A 22,600-nucleotide genomic window follows, 5' to 3' on the forward strand; every position below is an offset into this window, starting at 1 on the left:
ACATTACTTCATTTGTCATAAATATAAAACATGATAGGAATCAAGTGAAAACGGCAGACTTGATTTATATTCTGTCAACATTGATGTTTCTTTATTTTACTCAAACTCTAAAGGGATTGGATTGAAAAAGGTTGTCTTTATAGTGGTTTTCATTGCATTATTCATAATGTTGTTGTAGCAGCTTACGATTTTTTGAAATATTTTATGATTCAGAACATTACGAAACCTTGATGCATATGTCAAAAACATAAAACATCATTGGACGCAAATGAAAAGGTTAAGTTGATTTATATTCTGTCAATATTGATGTATGATAATAATTGCTACCCCCAAAGGGAATGGTTCCGCAAAGATATGTTGATAATCATATTAATGACATATATCCTTAATGTTTATTTTTGTTTCGTTTTGTAGATTTATCAGGGAAATTCTAAAATAGGTTCCGACAAAATAGAACAAAAAGTAAATGAAAATCCCAATAAATGACAACAATTACGCTTTGTGTCATTGATGTGATAATGCAATAAAACTAATTACTCTATTATTGTTGGAACTATTAGTCCTTGACCTTCAAATCTTATTACGGCAAACAGATAACACAATTTAAGATAAACAAGAACAGTTTTCCTGTTGCAGTATACACAGGATGTCAGTGAACAAACCGTTTATTATGTGCACATGATTTCAATAATACAAACAAAGTATTTTATAACGCAAAAATGTTTTCAATAACGTACAAAGTATTTGAAGTAATGTAAACATGATTTCAATAATATGCACATGATTTCAATAACGTTAACAGGATTTCAGTAATGTTTAGAGGATATAATAAATGTGTAATGGATTTCAATAAGTAAACGTTTACATGACTAAACGAATATTCACAGGATTTTAAAAAATGTAATTGTTGGGTAAAAATATGTTCATTTCCGAACATAGGGAATAGACATTTATAATAAGGGTTCTCATTTGTATTGCAAATAATGCAAAAACTGCTTCTGAGCATGCTTTCATCCTGAACGAAAAGAACGATTTTGCCATTTACTTGAATGTACTTAATGTAAAATATAATAATTGTCAAATATAACTACAATAAAAAGAAAAACTATTACACCATGGAAAAAATATAACAAATGCATATGCTTACAAATACTAGTTTGATGTCACAGTTGTATACGCATAAAATATATGTAACGTGTACTAATTGGCATTATTACGTCGTAAGCCTTTTTATGATTTGATACAAAGCCTCGAATATATCAAAATTGAATAAAACGACAAATGTGTCTGATAAGGAGTTTAATGGCCACAATGGAGTTAATCGAACTATAATTTAATTTTTGCTACAGAAGAAGCGAACTCAAATATTTAAAAATATATCATCAAAAACAAACAAGGCTACGGATTACAAGACATTTTGCAGATAGTTTCTATCAGGCTCATCCAAGTACCAGGTTTTTTTTTATATTTATAGACCTGGAATAGTCAAAACCATCACTGATATGTGTGGGCGCGGTGGGATTATGTTTGACTATACAATAGAAAATCAGAAAATATGTAGATATGGTGTTTGCCTTTGCACAATGGTATTTAAAGTTGCATGGGTGACCTGTAAACTTTGCAAAGGAATGATCGAACACTTATTCCTATTCGACTTCCCGTTGTCGTGTCAGCTAAAATATCTACTTTTTAGTATATTGCTCGTTTAATAATATACATGAATAGTTGATTGTATTATTTGCATGAAATACTGTTCGCTGGCTAAATATATGACCAATGGTCTAAAAACAAGAGTCAATCAGCAGGTGTTCTTGAAATATGTATACGATTTGTGATATATACGAATATCTACGAATTTTTAAAATGATTACTATTTATTTTTATGATAAAACAATGAGCAGTACGACCCAATGTCTATAAACTCAGATCTGTCTGATTCTTCTGCATTTTTCTTGTCGTTTGGTATCTGAAAGTTTACCGAAATAATTATACCTATATATAGCTGAATAATAGACAATGTAGACTGAAAAAAATGTCATGAGAGTATAAGCAAAATAATGTTCTCTGTAAACGTCATTAAACAAGTTCAGAGAATAAAATCTGCATCATAAGAGTACGTACTTCATCGTTCATTGTTAATTACATAAAAAAACAGATTCCAGACGAAAACGTCATTAAATTAAACTTTCCACGAATTCATGCCTTGCAGACATTAGAACATAAACGATGCATTGTTTCGAAATGTAATAAATTATTACAAGCCATTAATAGTCCCTAGTTTTCATCAGAATATTTCAGCTGTATTAATCCTGAGGGAGTTGAGTTTTGATCTACCGGATAACGATACTTTAAAGCTTTAGAATTGCTTCGAATTTTTCAAAATAGTATCAATGTTTCCTTAAACAACAGAATAAATGTCATAGCAGGTCCAGTGAGAGCAAAGTCATAGACGCTCATCGTCGGGATATACTTTTTGAAATATGTAGCAATGGATTTTTACCAACATGGTCCTTCAAATGGTATTTGACATACTACCGTGAGCGGGAATGGGTTTAAGGCGGAAGAAAACACCTTTTGATGTTGCAATGGTATATAAGAAAGCTTCCTGTACTTCTTAACAGAAACTGAAAATCTACATATTATTATTCATATTTGGAATTGTAGGCGAATAAAATTTGCCTTTTACTTCTGCCCCTGGTATTGTATAATGCATATACTACAAATAACATCAAATACAAATATGTCAAGTTTTCAATTGAATATATTTTACAATTTAGAGTAACATTTTATTTTAAAAGATGTAAAAATTGTTTATGTAGCCGTGATAATTTGAAGCCACCTATATAATGAATGTTGACAAGCATAATTAATTTATATTTAAATTTGGTCCACCGGCAACATGTATGAGGAATATTAAAATAAAAAAATAGTTTCAGGTCGAGCCTACATCTGATTAAAAGAAATGGTGTAGGAGATGAATAAAATTATTGGAGGTAGATTTTTTTTTCGGGAAAGGGTGTGGGGTCAATGATGTCAGTATGTATACCATCGGAACGATATTGTTTCTTTTAAACATCTATTTGCATTTCATGTACTGTAGAAAATAAGCTTCAATATATATATGGGATTATTTTTACCTAAATGATGATGAATTGTAAGGAATGTCTAAGTTTACGATGATTCTACTGTTTAAGCAACAAACAATCCGTTAATAATATACTAATTTAATAATCCACTGATCCAAATTTGATTAAGAATGCTGACAAAAAGGTAAGAATTGTCAAAATACTGTCCAAATAGTTTGATCTGTTATTAGAAAATCTACAAATGATTCCCTCAGGTCAACAACAATGACAATCCTACGTATTGTTTGGCTTCACACCAAAACGATTTCTGATCACCGAAACCAACAACGTTTGCACTTCTTTTAAAATTACATTTGATTATTTAATTTAAAACGTAAATGCCAAACACACTTAACAGAAATACTGAGCACGGGGTGGCCTGATTTTAGGCTATGTTTTGGATCGTATCTATTTCATTAAGACGACGGAATGGATGTTGCTCTTTGACTATCTTTGCCACTAGACACAATATTTAAGGTTATGACTAAGGTTATGTCATTGGTCGTTTAACACTGTCAACTCTAATGTTGAGCATCAAAAATATAATCGTTAATAAATCGTTTTTCAAGTGTGTTATACATCAACTGTGAGGTACGTGCACTTAAGTGCAAATTACTTAACAATATAGACAAGGCTGGAATATCAATCAGAAACATATATATAGAAAGCATTTATTGCGCTGATAAAATAGTCAATTAAACACTGCAAAAGAATCCGTCTTTAAACAGGTATTTCACGGACAGCTTGTCTAAAGTTAAGCACCAAGAACCAATACGTTGATTATGTTTAGGGGTAATGGAAACATACATTTTAATGCTTTGGTTGTTGATGCATATCTTCTATCATTTATATACTTCCGTTTATCCTTTCCTCAAAATAGACCACGTTGGGATAAGGACACATGTTTTTACTAATGAGAAAATATCGTCTGCAAATAGTAATTTGATGGCTACAGACGGTAACTAAAGTGGTAAAACAGAGAACTGGTTTATCAATATAATTGAAATGATAGCGCACTACATTTCATGCTTTATCTATACCATTGATATTAATCTTCAGGATCCGTTTTTCTTTAATTTTGCTGCTCGTTGGCCACACTTGCAATCTTTAAGTTCATAACAAGTAAAGTGGGTGTGACGTTTAATGTAACCCCATACAGCCTTGCATTTAAGTCTTTATAATTGTTATTATTTAATAGAAAATAATAGTTTTCTTGTGAAATAGTAATTTCTACGTACAACAACCATCTGGTCTAGTATTATGAGTATCTGCCCAGGTATATTAAATTACCTTCAGAAAAGTATTAGAACATTTATAGACATATAAATTACACTGCTTATGCTTTTCTTGTTCCATGGAGCAGCTTTTTCGCTGTAAAGGTTAATCAATTGTAAGCATCAGTTAATAAGTTAATTTATTTTGATTAAAAATAAATTTTATTATTTTCGCGAGATTGAAGTTGATGGTTGTCGTTCCGTTGCTAAGCTATCGGAACACTCGGTCTCTATCGGTCAAGTCAATATGGACTGGTTCTCGATATTTGACACTAGTTTAAAGTACACTTTTGAATTAAATTAACCGGTCTATGAACCGGGAATCTTTCTTTGCTAGCGAAATCTCGTGCGGAGAGGATCGAAATTAAAAAGCTCTTAGGAAAAATAAGAAACTAAAGAAGTTAAGTTATTTAATAATTTAAACTCGCGGTTTAATACGCCTGGTACAACAATGCCGGGTAGAGGACGCCCTAAAGGAAGGAAAAGGAAGGTGGCGGAAGCAGTAGATGTGAGGGAAGAGGCACAGCCACGTGCACGGCGGCATAGGCAACCGCATCGTATCACCTTGGAACCAAAACTCCCTCCGGCGCCGCAGTTACCCTTGCCAGACGCGGGGCCGGGAAACAACAAGAGGGTAATGTAATTGACTTTTAGGATATCATTGCTAGGTCTCATAGTTTGCCCCCTTTAAGTACGGGAAATATGGTTTCTATAGAAAACAGGCAAAGTCCTATAGATATTGGGTGTGGCTTGGCGGGGTCTGGCCAAGGTGGACATTTTCCCATGGGTGCAAAATTTTGATGGTAGCTTGGACATGTATAGGTTAGCGAATGATGATCTTTCATCACATGTACCAACGCAATTGAAGCAGCAAATTAAAAGGGGAGAATGTATAAATTTGGCTATTCTGTTAAAAGGGGCAATTGAATTGAACGATATGTGCAAAAGTTCCATACTGTCAATATCACTGGACGGCTCCCTTGAGGCCAAACCAAAAAAGTGTAAGGACAAGGTACAATCCGTCGAAAAGTGGACTGATGCATTTTTAATTTGCATGTTCATCTATCTGGCTATGCAACCTCATAAAAATGAAATGCTCCAATATATGTACAATGTTAGAGAGGGTGCTTCACGCCAAGGCGGCTTTGCATGGCGCTCATATGACGAGCAGTTCAGGCTACGCCAGGCCATAACTCCGTCATCATGGTCCAAAATTAATAATGATCTGTAATGGCGTTGTATGATTGTTCGTGACACGTCCCTGGGAACTCGAACAGTCCCAGTAAACCATAGCCAAACACGATCGTCTACAAGTTTTGCGTGCATTGATTTTAATAAATGGAATTGCTCATGGGCCAGGTGTAAATTTAACCATGAATGTTCACGGTGTGATGCAAGGCATGCTGAGATTAATTGCAGTCATTTCCCGCCAAACCTAAATGCAAATGTAACCCCTGCAAATACGATTTTCTCTCGAAACAACCAGGCCGCACGGGGGCTTATGGGTTACTCAATATAGATATTTCACACGAGGATCGGGTTTTTCTGCCCGGATGGAGTACATCTCTGCTTGGATTATATATTGACGCTTTAAGGGATTCAATAACGCATTACGTATAATTTCATAAACATATTGTTTTGGGGGAAATTGTTCAACAATTTTGTGGCGGAAATTTTTCAAGCCGAGAGCTGGCTAGGCTATCATCCAATTAAATTTAAACATGCACACATATATAATTTATGATTTAGATGTATTCGGGCTTGTTGAGACCTTGGTCGAGCACCTCGGTGCTAGTTATCACTCGGTATGGGAACCAACAAGAGGGCTTTACATATGAAATTGGGAATTATTATACACTAAAATAAATTAATTAGGATGAATATAGATATAAATAACGTTTATTATCCCGTTGCTGGAATAACAAGTTCTTAAGGAGTCTGTTGCATGTCTGTTTCTCAAGGCCGGGAATGCTCTAGGTTGCGTTGTTGCATTTCATTGCGTTGCGTTTTTATGAGATTGCGGAGATATATTGCGGATGTTGCATTTGCTGTTGCATTGCATTGTTGCGTTGCGTTGCTAGGAGATTGCAAATATATTGTGGGTTTTGCAGTTGCTCTTGGCAAAAGGAGCATTTGCACGTAGACCGTTGTTGCTGGGTTGTCTCATTTTGCCAAACAGTCTATTCCAGCACGGGCATATCACAGGACACTATAGTATTCAATTTCTATTTATAGAGTTCACTTTGAATATGCATTTAATACAATGGCTCAGCCTGGCCTCTCTCGGCTTGCGTGGTTCTTTCCCACTCGGACTTCCAGCCGTGTGTCACCAGAACCTATCATGGAGTCCGTTCGTTTTCACGGCCATATTTATCCAATCCTTTTACTTTTTGTTAGGTTGTTGTACTTATTGCAGTTATTATGTAGCAAGGATATAATGCGATTATTATGTTTCTTATGCTGAAGTAAATCTCAGAAACTGTCAATGTTGCTTATTTCATGTCTATACAACGAAGTCGTAAGTTAATTGCAAACAAAACTGAGGAAAAACAAAACAAATTGAAATGTCTGATAAAACATCACAATTTAATTTCTCGTAATAACTGCTTGTGTAACGAAATAATAGTTACTGCAAAATGTATTTATACTGATAATATTTATCGAATCAAATTCACAATTAAAATAACGACATTATTCGTCTTTGGTATTTTTACTGCATTGCTATAAATATCGAAATGCACCATATCTTATGTTTTCTTTTCCATTTATCAGTGAAAAAACATCACTTCAAATGTTAAGGCTTTTTGTCAATAAATATTCTTTAATGTCAAATAAATTTGTCTTTGTTCTTGTTCGACATATTTCTACTCAAAGGTATTGTTACTGAATTAGTGACGTTAATATTGACATTTATTGACATTTAACCGAATAAACATTATAAAAGCAAAATACTGAATAGTTATTGAGGCAATGTTCTACTGTTAATAATTTAGACAATTATTTCTGACGCAACATCGCTTATTTTAAAGTTATTCACAATACCATAATAATGGCACTGTAGTTTCTAAGCCTAACACTTCAAATATAATCAAGACATATACGTATTGACACAGCAGTTAGTCGCAATCGGAATGACGGGGCTTATCAGCCAAGCCTTTAACTGTTAACACATGTAAAACTATACTCCGTATTGCGTTCGTATTACTGAAACAACTATGCTGTTAGAGAAATTTATTGCGGAAATGAATTACTAACAAGAATTTGCTCATTGTTATATGAAACGTCGAAAAAAACTGAGGCATAGTCTTTGTCCATATATGAGTTAAAAATTCGGATAAAATAAAGAATTAAGAAACACTTTTTGGGATAGGTTTGGTCGGTCAATGATCAGATATAATAACAAAACTTCAGCTACATGTGAACTCCCGGTTTTTAACGTTTCAATTTACTTTTCAGTTTATATGTGAGCAACCACGCAAGGTATCTTATTTTGTTATCAACATCTATGAAACGGAATTAAGGATACGTGCATTTATATTCGAATTATTCGAGATTGAAATATAATGGGAATCGATTAGTTGGCAATACATCAAACAATGACATTTGTCTTTACTTGAATATTAATGCTTTTCTGACTCAAGAATAACAAGTGCACTAGGAGTTTGAATGAGCATATAAAATATTTAAAAACATGCCCAATATGAATTATTTGAAAGGCGTTTAATACCAAGATTCTAACAGTATGTTTGTTTGTTTGTTTTTCAAATCCGGATTGCAGAACTAGCCCAGTTCTTCTCACTCTTTAATGTTAAAACCAGAAACTATCTAATGATCATTGATTAATTACATAAATTAGCAATTAAATTAGAAAACATTAAACAACTAGCAGATATCAAATACTGAAAAGAATGGTAGTCAATATGGATAGATTGTGCAATGACTTTTCCAAAGCTAAAAATAGAGGCTTATGAAAACATATAAATGAGATGAATTGCAAAGTCTAGAAATATAATTACGCATCAATCTCAGCAACAATAATTGAGTAGCTTACATTATCCAAAAAAGTGAGTTGATCTCTTACAAATATTCGCCTTTAAAGAGGCATGCAGAGCATCCTTTTGTCGGCCATGAAGGCCATGAAGGCCTGCGGGAAAGCAATGTCCCTCCGGCACAACTTTGTTCGTACCGCCAAGCAAATATAATTACAGCGACATATTCTCCGATAAAGTTGATTTTAGTCCTCAGGATCTGTCTATTGCGGTGCATGGCAGGTGTCCTGTTTATCTTACATAATTGACTGCAGATAGAAAATATCATTTGTTACAATTCTAAATGAAAGATATAACCTAACAAAATATTAACTTACAGAGTTGATAACGATGCGACTGTCAGAAAGAACGGAGGGGCTCCTTTTGTCCGGCCTGCGGATAGGATATTCATCTCTGTCGCAATTCAACAACCTTATTAAAATATGTCAGGACTCTTTTAATACACTATCTGCTTATGTTTCCCTCACGGCGCAAACCTCAGTCATATCTTCATTGGGCATTGAGTTGTTATAAAATCAGAAAATGCAAAATATACCACAATAGTTTAACAAATTATAATTATACTTATATTTTACACACATATCTGTTGTGGAGAATTGGATTAATTATCTATAATTTGTAATTGTTTAGACAAATATTATTTGACAAACTATGTCAATACAACTTTCAACATTTGATTAGGTCTGCCATAAAACTGAAACAGAACTGAAAATGAAGCATGACTTAACGAAGTTTCATTTGTTATGTTAGTCATGTAATTCTTAGAGTTAGCAGAATGAGAAAGACATACAATGGCTTCATTTATGGAATTTTGAATATATATTAAAGAAAACCACATACAAAGATACAAACACCACAAACGGACCACAAATTCATCATTGATATACTGATAAATTAACCTCATGAAGACATTGCTGAAGTGACATTTTTAGTAGTATGTTTAGGTGATCCCAAGCAATTTATGACAACTTGATTCCAAAAGTAGCATTATTTTCTGATAAACGGAAGCAATTTTGTACCAAATATAATTATGATATATTTATAACATTTATTACACTTTTAACGGAACGGCTTATATTATGCTAAAACAATAAAATCAAAAACACATAAATTATAAAAATGTCAACAAATGAATACTATAGGATATTAAAATCAGGTTATCCTGATTTGACTTAGCTCCCAGTTTCGATTGCAGTGATTAAGATAAGTATGTAGTTAATTGTTTATGGTTTAAATTAGAGAATGTCTCATCTTTTAAAATGCTACCAACCCCTGGAGGATTTATAAGGTTGTGTAACGTTGTTATACACGTCTGAATTGTAGAAAATAATGTGTACCTCCGGCAAATTAAAAGAAATTAGGATTGTAGAGAAGATGCCATGCAGGTTTCATTTTTATAATATTCCTTAAGGGAAAACTTCTTATTTAAAATTCTAATAATCTGATTCGTTTCATATAAACGGTGTATCGTTTTGGAAGAGTCGCAGACTACTCTATTACTTTTTATTGTCCGAAAACAATAAAACCTAGTCTGTTCATATTTATCATTGACAAATATATGACTGCTTAATTCCACAAACGTCTAGATAATAATTATAATTTTACCATAGCGACTTCTGAATGTTACACATAATAAGTACTTTTAAATTCAAGACATTACATATTTACAGATATTTTCCATAATACCATTACCTTTTTCCATTGAGTAAAGAGTATAAGTCAAATATGGTTAGAATAAAATATAGGTAACATCATTGCTAAGACATGCAGTTTATAAATTGACATTATTTTTTTCTTTTAATTGATATTATCAATGTTTGTTGTTTAATATGCCTTTCGTTGTCTTGTAAGTTTTGATACCATTGCTTTTAAACTAACTGTTGCTCTATTATGTTAGTCAGTTCACCAAACCATTGGCAATAATTGATAATTTGAACGACTAATGACCACATATAAATAGGGTATCATTTAAAATTGTACTGCTAATTCCTAGTGACGAGCGAAACAATATGGATAGAGTTATTGCAATTTGTGTTTTTGTTTTTTCTTTCAATTTCAATCTTCCTTAAAATGAAATATCTTGCAATCTGACAATGCCAAATAAGTTTGTTTACCATATTGTTTTAAGGTATACAGTTTAGCATATTAATTAACTGCAAATACAACCCGTTTGAATGATAAAAAATATGGGGTCACTAGGCAGCCAAAAACCACAGAATTATACAAAGGATACCTTAACAATGTTTGGATTCAGTTTTGCGTGCTCGGCTTGTCTTTCTAGTTGTGTTCATTGCATTATACATCAATATAAACAGAATTTTATGATTGTTGTAGAATAATTTATAACTCAGAATATTATGAAACATAAATTAATTTGTCATTAACATAAAATATCATCGGATACAAACGAAAAAGGCAGACTTGGTTTATATTTTATCAATATTGATGTTTCATAAATGCACCACCACTTTACTCGAAATCCAAAGGGGTTATTTACGCAAAATTATGCTGATATTAACGATATATTTTTAAATTATTAAATATTCGTTCCTAGTTTGTCAGGGAATTGCTTAACACACACAGGTTTCGACAAAATAGGCCAAATCGTTAAAAAACAAATTGAAATTGATGTGTTAATACAATATTTTGTTCTAACCACTTCATAATTTGTATTGCCATACATGAAATCCTATTATAATGTAAATGGTAAAAATAGCCCACTTTACTGTCATTTAACAGATAAAAAATCAGAAGAGCTTAGGGCTGTTTAAAAATACTTATAGGACAGAGGTTCATTCTTTCATTCACATTGACACATCCAATAATTTACTACTTCTACTTCTAACAAATTTACTATTAAAACAGCCAGTTGGCAAACAGAAAATAACCATTTCTACATAGTTTTACTTTTATTGAATTTTCAAGAAACATGCAAAGAGCATAACTGTTTATTACAGGGCGTCATTGAACATGCAAGCACATTTAAAGAATGTTTAAGTTACTTTATTACAAATATACTGTTTTCAAGGACCCACAACTCTCCATTAATGCCTTTAAATGTTGTCTAAAAAGTATAATTTTACATTGAATTATATAGGGAATAACAATGGTGGTGTGTAACCTAAATGTTAAACCTCAAAACGGCATACTATTTGATTAATTGAAAAGTTTGTGTTTCGGAACTTTAAGCCATCTTTTGAACTGTAGAAATTCACGAAGCATATTATCTCATATAACAACTTATACTTAAATCATTTGTATTTATTCTCTTTCATGTCTGGGTTATGCCAGAGTATACTGTTGATATAAAATACGATTGTTTAAGTATTCTGATATTGGTTTTGTTTTTCAGTAACAATCCCATATACATAAAATATCTACCTGATATCAATACACGTAATTTTTTGTGATGAAATACAACGTGACACATTTACTAGGATAACGTTCAAAAGATAATTATATATCACAGTATTCTTACAACAGAGGCTTGTTAACACAGCGGGTAATAGGATATTGTATATTCCGTATAATCTGACTTCGGCATGCACGGAAAGGGACACGTTTATTTCACACATAGCGCCATTAAAGGGAAATTTCAAAGAGCAAAGAGTGAGCAACAAATGTTTAACGAAGATTTAAAATCATTAAACAGATTTTATCTGTTAGAATGAATGGTTTATTTGCCGTTTGCATGTTGAAAGCGATGTTGGTCTTTTGTGGCTTGCCTTTTAATGAGAGGAATAGATATAGAAATGGGCTTCAAATCGTTTGATACAACTTATCATCTGACTTCGGGTTTCGTCTGTATGGAATAGTACATCTAAAACATTATGTCATTAAGACTTCATATTCATCATATCAAAGAGCACGAATTGACTGACTAATAGTATAAAATTTTCAAACAAAAAAATGTTTATTTCATTAAATTTAAATAAAGTTACGGTAGGAACGCAGTTGTATTTTATTAATTACGTAACGTAAATAGCGAAAATCTATTTCAATAATTATATTAAAAAAGGGCAAAACTATATACCATTATAAAATAAGTAAAGAAAAAAAGTATATTTCAATAAAACAGTAACGAGAAGAACATACGTATATTCTTCCATCAATTACGTTCGTGTAAACTTTTGGTAAATATTTGAAGAACATTTGTTTTAAGAGCAGACACATCTTCAGATGATTCAAGATGAACAGGAACACTTTCATTTCCGTATGCATTATACACAGGATTACATACTGTTTATATTATCCTGTCACTTGCATACACATCGATCCAATAACAAGGTGCCGTTTAATTTTTAGTTAATTAGGATAGTAGACCACGTGATGTTTATCTACAGTCAGGTGGTCATGTGACCGCGAAAACGAACTTCTTTTCTATATCCTGCAAAGTCAGAGGAACAGCACAAATACTGTTTCAATATCTTATCAATGGACCACCAACAGCTGACCTCAACAATCACTCGCCTATAAAGTCCCATCATTATGCAAAATAATGACACTGGCAAAACAATCGACCTGAAAATCTACATGTGATGTGAAAATCTTATCCCACCGCTAATGCTGGAAACTGTGAAACAACATTCAACGATACTAGTCGATAGTTTATTCCATTTCTGTGGTGAATGACAAAATCTCACTTACAACAGAAATGTATGATCTCTTTGCCGGTGCAGTTCTGAACATCCAACACTATTAACATGAATTAAATCCATTTACTATTTGTCGATTGTTTGTAAACACTCGTGATCTTGAATCTTGACCTATGTACTGTACTCTGTGACTTGCGGAATAATTGTTACATCATCAGTAATGTTTGGAGACTGATCCATGCTTATGCGCGTTTAAAAGCTTTTTATGTTTTGAATTGATATTTACGTATTAAAATGCAATGACTTTGAATATAAACGTATGGAAAAAAGTTGAACAGTTTTGAGAACTATTTTGGGGGCGATTTAAACATGGATACCGGGTGTGATGACGTCAACAGGGAAAAAACAGTTGCCCCCCCCCCTTACTTTTAAAGTTACTTAATAATTTTAAGGTTTTTATAGTGTTTAATTAACAACGTAACAGGATAAATGGAATACTAGGTTTGTGCCGTGAAGGAGAAAGTTTATCTGGCTCGGCTGCGGATTTTATCGGGTTCGCCTTTGGCTCACCCGATAAATTCCTCCGCCTTGCCAGGTAAACTTGCTTCATCCACGGCACTAACCTAGTATTCTCTATATATTTTTATTATGTACACATGATTCCAATAGATTTTGATAAAGTAAACATTATTTCGATATATTATACAGGATTTCAATAATATACTTAGTTGGTAGATACTGCACATTACACTGAACTGGGACAATTACTTTAAAACAAGCGAGTTTTAATTGTATTGCTATAAATGCTTGTAAAAAAATAAAATAAACACTCATCAAATTTGTTTTCAGTTATAATACCAGACGCATTGAACGTCCTAATCATGTCCTAATAGCTCATGACAAAATTACGCAATGGCAAATCTGCACCTACGCATACTGAACTAAAAGACCGAGTTGCGATTACTGGAGTATCTGGAAGGTAACGCAAACAAGGCTTCTCAAACTGATAATCGTCGAGTATAAATGAAAATAAATAGAACAATTTACAATGTAGCCAATTTAACAAATAAATATTGTTTCTATTTCTATACGCGATCACAGACAAGTTTGATGTCACATTTGCATACGCATATTAATTGATTGATAATATTATGTCTGGCGTCATGTTTATGATTTTGTTGCAGGGCCTCAAATATAAGGTAATTGAACAAGATAGATCTATGGGTCTGGTTTGGAGTATAATGGCCACAATGGAGTAAATCGTACAATACTTTAAAAGTTACAGTAGTAGCGCAATCAAATCATAATACTGTATAAAAAGAACAACAAGGCTTACGAAAACACTTTCTCAAGATGAGATCCATAAAGATCACACAAGTACCAGGGTCTTGACATTTATAGACCTGGAATAGTTATAAAACATATCTGGTCTGTGATTGTCTAGGGGAAAAATGGATTTATGTTGACTTCATGTAATTAGACATATGTAAATATCATGTCTGTCTATCCACAATATAATTAAGTATTTCGGGGGGCAAGCAGTCAAATTTGTAAAGGAATATCCGAATATGTATACCTACACTTGGTCCGGTTTAAAGTTATTACTGAATAGAATATATTTATCTTAAATGTCAGATGAAATGTCTACTTAATGTTACTTTCTCGTTCAAATTTATACACGAAGAATTAATCACGACAACTAAAACTTTATGATATGACACAAAGAACAAATCTGGCCAAAAATGTGACAAATCGTTTGAAAACAATTTGCGTCCGTCAATTAGCAGTTATGTTTAAAACTAATAATATGTTAAGTTTAGAAACTTGATATAGAATGTCTTGTCAACAACGTTTTCAACATGCTTTTTTATATCGGTACAGACATAAAAATTGTAAATTGGTCTCTGCAAACAATGATCAAACCTACGTAGGTAAAAGGACCACATATGAAATAAAATTAAAAACACGTATTTAGATTAGCATTGATCATTTGTGTATATTTCAGAACTATTAGTTCATCTCTTCCGGGATAATTAAAAAAATGTTAAAAATAAAGACAAGTCTTCCAACGAAATATGACATTCAACAGTCATAAAAGAACAACACATATGCTACAGGTTTCCGAATACAAACAATATACACATGTCTTTTTTGTCTTTGGAAAAACAAAAATTGCAAAAATCAAAACAGATAATATAACAAGCAAACTTTGTCTTTTTAAAGCTCCTTTCCAAATTGATCACAATTTATAACCAAATGTCTATCATTTCGTAACGAGATATATTTAAACAAAGTTTGAAAGTTACAAACAAGACAGAATTTCACAAAAATTGTCTGGTTAGGGGGACGGTTCCAAAACGAATAGGATTAAATTGTATGTCAATATGATTCATATTTACTCTTTTACAACAGTCCTATGATAGGCATCGATGGGATTGCATTGATTTTTTTAGTCAATAAACATAATTTATGCATAATTCATGCGTACATGATTGCAGTTTTTAGCTGTTAAACGGTTTGGAAAAACAGAAACTAGCGCATGAATTTTAAATGGCATTAATTTGAAAAATTGACTTTGCAAAATTTCGTATCAAAATCTGTAAACGAAAACACAAATGACTTACGACTTAAATTTATGTACAAAAACGATACAATTGTGTTGTGTAAAATTCTCCCCAGCTAATAATCAATATCCATCAAATCAAGATTGCATCCTGAGTAGCACTTCCAGTGATGACTAATGCATTACTGAACCATTTTGGCCCAACCACAACAAGTGATCTGTCAGCAATTCTGGTTCTGGTTCTTGGAACAATAAATTGAATGTCATCAGAAGATCTTAGTCTGTATTTTCCCTGAACACGGTTTAACAAAGACCTCAAATAAGAAGGAGCTGTCCCCTGCATAATACGGAACACAATGACAAGAATTTTAAGCATAATTTTAATTTTAATTCTTGCCCTCACAGGTAGCCAGTGAAGGGATTTGAGGACTTCGGTAGTTGGATGACCGTATGGTGTGTTGGTCACAACTCTTGCTGCTTGGTTCTGAACTTTCTGAAGTCTGTTAATCTGATAGGCAGGTATTTCGGTAAATAATACATTGCAAAAGTCAATATGAGAATGAATAAGGCCGTTCACCATTATCTCTGTTGATTTTTGTGAAAGGTGTTTACGAATTTCTTTCAGATTTCTAAGCTGAGCATGCGCAATCTGACATTTTTTTCTGATATGAATGTCAAAATTAAGCGTACTTTCCATATGTACACCCAAATCTCTGACATTATTAACACATTTTACTGATGATCCACCAACACTCACACCTGAAATGTTAAGTTTTGCTAGCTGATGTTTAGTGCCATACATGATAATTTCTGTTTTTGAGTTATTCATTTTCAACTTAAAATTTGTCATCCACACAATTATATCATTGAGACAATCATTTAGCATTTCAAGCACATTCGCCTCATTTTGTGCATTTCCAGCCTGAATTCTGAAAGCAATTTTATGATCATCAGCATACCCATAAAGTCCAGCTGGGTATTTTTGTACAACTTTGTTCAGAGCAGCAATATACATGGTAAAAGTAACTGGGCCTGCACAGGACCCCTGTGGTACACCGAACTGCAGCTGATCTGTGTTGGAAGATGCGTTCTCAACAGTGACTTTCATTGTCCTTTCAGTTAAATAGGAAATTTATCCAGTTCAAAAGAATACCTTTAATACCAAAGTCTTCCCGAAGAATTCGAAGTACAATTGGAATATCCACTGTATCAAAAGCTGCACTGAGGTCAATCATGACAACGATAGTAACTTTATTGTTGTCAAAAGCATCCAATAAATCACAATACATTTTCATCATTGCAGATTCGACACCATGACCCTTTCTGTAAGCGCTTTGATATGACGGAAGAAGTCTGTTTACTTCGATGTGATGAGTAATTTGTTGTAAGGCAGATTTCTCAAGGATCTTTGATAAAAACGACAAGTTTGACACAGGCCGATAATTTTTAAGTTCTAGAGGGAGACCCTTTTTCTTCAATAGAGGCTTTATCACAGCACGTTTCCACTCTGTTGGAAACACCCCAGGTGATAATGATCTATTTACAATTTCTGTCACAACTGGTATAAAAATAATAAGATTGTCTTTCAACTTTGGTGTTGGAATAACATCAAGCTCACAAGTTGTTGGTTTTGATCCTTGGATAAGTTTCATGACATCATTTTCTGAGAGTGGTGTGAACTCAGTCAAAATTGTGCCACCCAGAGGCTCGTTTAATGATACAGACCCGATATGTGCCGACTCAATGGTTATATTATCTAAGTCATTTCTCAACCTGGCAATTTTGTCAACAAAGAATTGAAAAAAATTCGTTGGCTAGAGATACATCATCAGTATGCGGTGGAAGTGGATTGTCCTTTGTACGACCGAGCAGACAGGCAGTCACCCCATATAACTTTTTCACATCGCCCTCTGCCCCACTGATTTTAGACTGATAATATCTATTTTTTGTTGTTGTCACTGCAGTAGTGTAGCTGTTTCTAACCTTTTTGTAAATATTTTCCATCAAATTTGATTTGTCAGACTGGTAAATACTTTCTATTGACCTTTTAAACTGCTTGAGGGATTTCAGGTATCCAGAATACCATGGTACATTTGGTCTGCAAATAACAGTTCTCTCTTTGAGTGGAGCATGCTTATCAATTACATCTGAGGTACTCTTGGTAAAGTTTGTAACAAGCTCATCAACATTTGAAGATCGTTCTAAAAGTAGATTCAATTCAGAGATGTCTTTCTGAAAAGCTTCTTTTGACACTGATTTCCAGTTTCTGCTTTTGACAGTTTTAACAAGTAGAGGAGGACGACACTGTTCAACATTACAACTAACGAAGCAGTGATCAGAAATAAAATAGTCAGTCAGAGGTTCAGTTACATCTGAGAATTTATCTCTTTTTCTTGTAATAATCAAGTCCAAAATATGCCCTTTGATGTGTGTAGATCTCTTAACTCTCTGCACAAATCCAAATGTGTGAAGACACTTCATGAACTGTTTGGTATAACAATCTGATTTATTGTCTAAGTGGAGATTAAAGTCACCCATTAACACCAAAGGTTCAGATATCACTGAAAGTTGCTCCAACAAGTCTGAGAATTCATCTATAAACATTGCTTGTGTAACTGGGTGCTTCTCAGAGTATGGCGGTCGATAGATACCAATTATCAGGAAAACAAAGTTGTTACTATTTATCTTCCACTCAACATACTCAAAGGACTCAAAAGTTTTGCAAGAATTGCGTGACACTTTTAAGTTGTCTCTATATAACAGGGCTATTCCGCCTCCTTTTCGCTCAGGTCTAGGGACATCATCAAAACGATAACCATCCTATGACAGTTCTCCCCGTACAACATCATCACCATCAGCATGGAGCCAAGTTTCAGTAATCACACAAAGATCAATGTTCTGCTCAAAAATATGCTGTAGTAGTTCAGACGATTTTCCTCGAATAGATCTTGTATTGACAGTTGAACATTTGAGCCTGCTTTTTCTTGTTTCATTTAAATAAATTGTTCTGTCTAGTTTTATCTGTGTTAAGTTCTTCAAGTGAACACCATCATTATAATCCTTGATCCTCGTCCTGAGACGACCAGCCCTTTTACCTCTGTATACCAGTATACCAAATTCTTTCAGCCTTGTTAACACTTCTTTGTTTAATTTAATTGACTTTCTCGGTGGTGAGCGAAAAGTCAGTAATGAGGGTAAGGACATGTGAAATTTTACTTTAACTTAGTTATACCCTATTGAATATATAGATATTTGTGATGTTCTGAATTCATTTTCTGTTTTGAATAATGTCTCTGTTTGTAATTTAGGTTTTATCAATTAATCTTGAAATGTTTTCTATTGTCATGTATGTGGTCGTAAAACAGATTACTTGTTATACTTGCATTAGTGTTGTAAATTGTTTACTTCAGCAAACAACCTTTCAACTTAAAGTAGTCGACAAAAGCCTCGTTCTTGTGTAAAATGCCGTTTTCATCGGAGAATGAGACTCACATAAAAAAACATAATTGTGCTAATTTGAAAATAAATTGAGAAAGTATTCCAACAGATGGTAAACTGCGGTTATTGGCAAAATGAAATTGTGTGTTTGTTTTGTTTCATAACGAAACATCGGGTGTCTAGGAATAAATGAGGAGTATGTCAACACTTCTCTGTATTTCCCACAGGCACAGTTCTCAAATTCTAAAACCTGGACTTAAACGATCCCTAACGGGTAGTGAAAGCCGATGTGCGAGGGCGCTGACTAGTATGGTACTCAGTAATGACGTATCATTTACAATTAGTTTGTAAATACTTTGGTAGAAGAAAACAATAACGAGATGCTTAAATGGCTTTGTACTTTTGGGTCTACGGCAACGTAAAAATAAGAGAGAAACACGCTCTCTGCTATAATATTTTACGTGTTATGTAAAACAAAGATAAGTATAGCACCCAACAACAATTTCTTCCTTAATTCAATAAATGGGATATTTAAATATTTATATCAAATATATACTCACGACGATTCACCGCCAACGCCCCCTTTGATTTTTCCAGTAATGTTAGTCATAACAGGGAAGTAATATGACCTTAGCATTCGTATGTTTACAATTCAGACCTGTCTCAATCACCATTAAATGTACTTGACGTTTGGTGTCTTGATGTAGACAGAAATACTGAATATTATGCATAGTTACCAACATAAAAGGAGACATAACAGTACGTTTGATAAATGCCAACTACGCTCGTGTAAGCAATTTTCCTCCGTAAACGTCATTCAAAACGTTCTTTGAATTAAAACGTCTTTATAAGTTTATGTACTTCAACTGTATAATTTTACTTTCGCAAATTTAAGTCACAAAAAGTGTCGAACGTAAAAGATGAAATTGTAAATAAGGAGTAATTGCAAACCAGAAACAGTCTCTAGTTCTCATAAGAGTACTTGAATTGTATCAATTCTAAGAGAATTAAGTTCGATTTACTGGAAGTAAAAAGCTTTAGCATTACTTCGAAAATTTCCAATTAGTATCAAAGTGTCATGAAAATTATACCCTAGGAGTACAATGCAAACACTAATATCGAGCACACCTAAGTGTAAGTATATAGTAAATCCTAGTGTAAATGTCAGGGCAGGTCCTGTGAGAGCAGAGCCAAGGACGCTTATCAATATTCTGTATATATATTTGTGAGATCTTTCAACATAGACGCTTGGGGTCTGCATATGTTATCGGAATTTGTTATTAGATGGAGGGTTCCAGCCAACATTGTCCTCGTAATAGCTTTATGCCATACAACCCTGAATGAGTTACGGGTTTGCTCAGGGACAGGAATAGGTTTTAGACGTGCGAATACACATTTTCCTGTTGCAACATGTTGAGTCATAGCTAAATCCATGAATTAAGACAAGGGGTATGCGGAACACAAGTAACCAATATATGGCTTCCATATCTGTGAATGGCATATCAGGAGTGCTTTCTGTATTTCTGACCAGAGTTCGGCTTGAACGTCATTTTTAATTAAAGTTGGAACAAAATCAGTAATGTTCATATTCTATACACTGATTTTAACTGTAAGCGATCAAAACTTGATTCGATTTACGCAGCCATTAACCATTGCCGGTACCAAAGGACCTTTCAGGGTACATGGGCTAATAATGGTATCTGATGGCAAATATGATTTTTGAAGCATTGGAGTTTGGTTGTAAGTCACAAAGCTGGGTAAAGGTTTTCTATGATATCTCCGGTTTCCCTCACAAAATCACACTCTCGCGCAATATCGTGCCAACGAGAGTGACTTAGGATAACTTTCTTCACAATCGTTATTAAAAATGTAGCCGTGGTAATTTCCATCCACCTGTGAAGTGCATATTGACAGGCATAAGTAAGCATATTTCAATTTGGTCTACCGGAAACATATATGAAGCATACTTAACATAATTAATTATTTTCAGGTCGAGCCTTCATCAGATAAAAAGGGTATAGAGATGACTAAGATATATCAGAGTCAGACTATTTTACGGCAATAATATCAGTACGTTTAACATCGGAACGCTACCTTACTCTGGATACAGCTCTTTGCGTTTCATGTGCATAAAATGAGCAGGAATGTCCAGCGTTCTTTAAAAGACTATGAGATTATGTTTATCTAAGCAATGATGTGTTGTACGAAATGTCTAGGCTAACGATATTTTGACTGCCCCAATCAGCAAGATTTCGTAATTAATTTACATATTTAATATTTTCTCGATAGAAAAAATAAATGCATAAGCATTTAACATTGAACAGAATCACTGAGCAATGTTTAGCCACATTCAAGGCATAGTGTTGGATCATATCACTTTTAGTTTGACAATGGAATGGATGATGCACTTTGCCTGTCTTCACCACTAGACAGAATCAGTCTCCAAGATATCAAAAATTATAACGCCTTGGTTTATACACACCTTTGGCATCTTACTAAGCGAACTTAACGTCGTTTAATTGTCAGCGGTCTGTACTCTTTTTTTAATCATTTAAGGTTATATGGCATCTTGGAAAGGATAACCAATTCTGGTTTAACACAATTCAAAATAGCTTCAATATATTGAATAACAATTCAATTCAGTATGAACAAAATCAGATCTAACAAGAAATTGTATCTAAAATAAATAACAACTCTAGTGTAACAATAACATTTCAAAATAAATCGAAACCCTCGTCATTTGTTGGGAACTAACCCCGAAACATCAAGGTATTTCAACTTTTCAACTTCTACCAATGTAAAGTCACATTGTCAACTTATATAACGCAATATCCATCCACTTATTTCGATACACGATTAAATGATGACATGTTCAAAAAGATCAAAGAGCCCTGTTTTAGATAACTAGCCTAACTTAATAATTAGAAATATAAATATCACTTGGACTAAGGACTAAAAGAAGACATAGGGTACTTCTCTGTTCAACTTGCTGAACATCAGTCAACATCAGTCGGAAGCAAATCAGGACTTTTTCCAGTTAGTAAAAACAATTAAATGTATAATGTCATAGCAAACGCTGAACATATTATTATATTAAATCAATGGTATTGGACAAATGTAGAAATATCTGTGTATATATGTATCTCTTATTGTTCCTGATTGTTTAAAACTGCAAGTGCTTGTAAGGACCATTTTTCACATTGATAATAGAATCCGGTATAGCAGATAACGTAAGTAAAGTTTATCAATAATGCAACGGAAATTGTATGGACATGAATAACAGCATACCGTGTTGTTGGTTTATGACACAATAATTATAAGGCCGCATCCAAACAGACGCGACTTTCTTGCCAAAATAAAGGTCATAATTTCACAGAATTACACTTTTTTTTATCCTATAAAAATATGTTTTCATATTGAAATCAAATCACATCTGTCAAGTAGCAAGTTATTGGAAAGGCTCTTTGAAATGTGCAGTTTGATATCCTGCTCGGTATTGTGAAACAAATATTAATAATCCAATACGACAAAATGTCGTTCTTCTGGCCATGGATGA

At 33.4% G+C, this 22,600-nt stretch overlaps 1 pseudogene; it reads left to right on the forward strand.

The window, feature by feature from the left end:
• The first annotated feature begins 4,850 nt into the window (after window positions 1-4,850).
• Window positions 4,851-22,600, forward strand: part of LOC128225914 (uncharacterized) — a 41,425-nt pseudogene continuing 23,675 nt past the window's right edge.

The sequence above is a fragment of the Mya arenaria genome, chromosome 3 (genome assembly GCF_026914265.1).
Source record: "Mya arenaria isolate MELC-2E11 chromosome 3, ASM2691426v1".
Lineage (NCBI taxonomy): Eukaryota > Metazoa > Mollusca > Bivalvia > Myida > Myidae > Mya > Mya arenaria.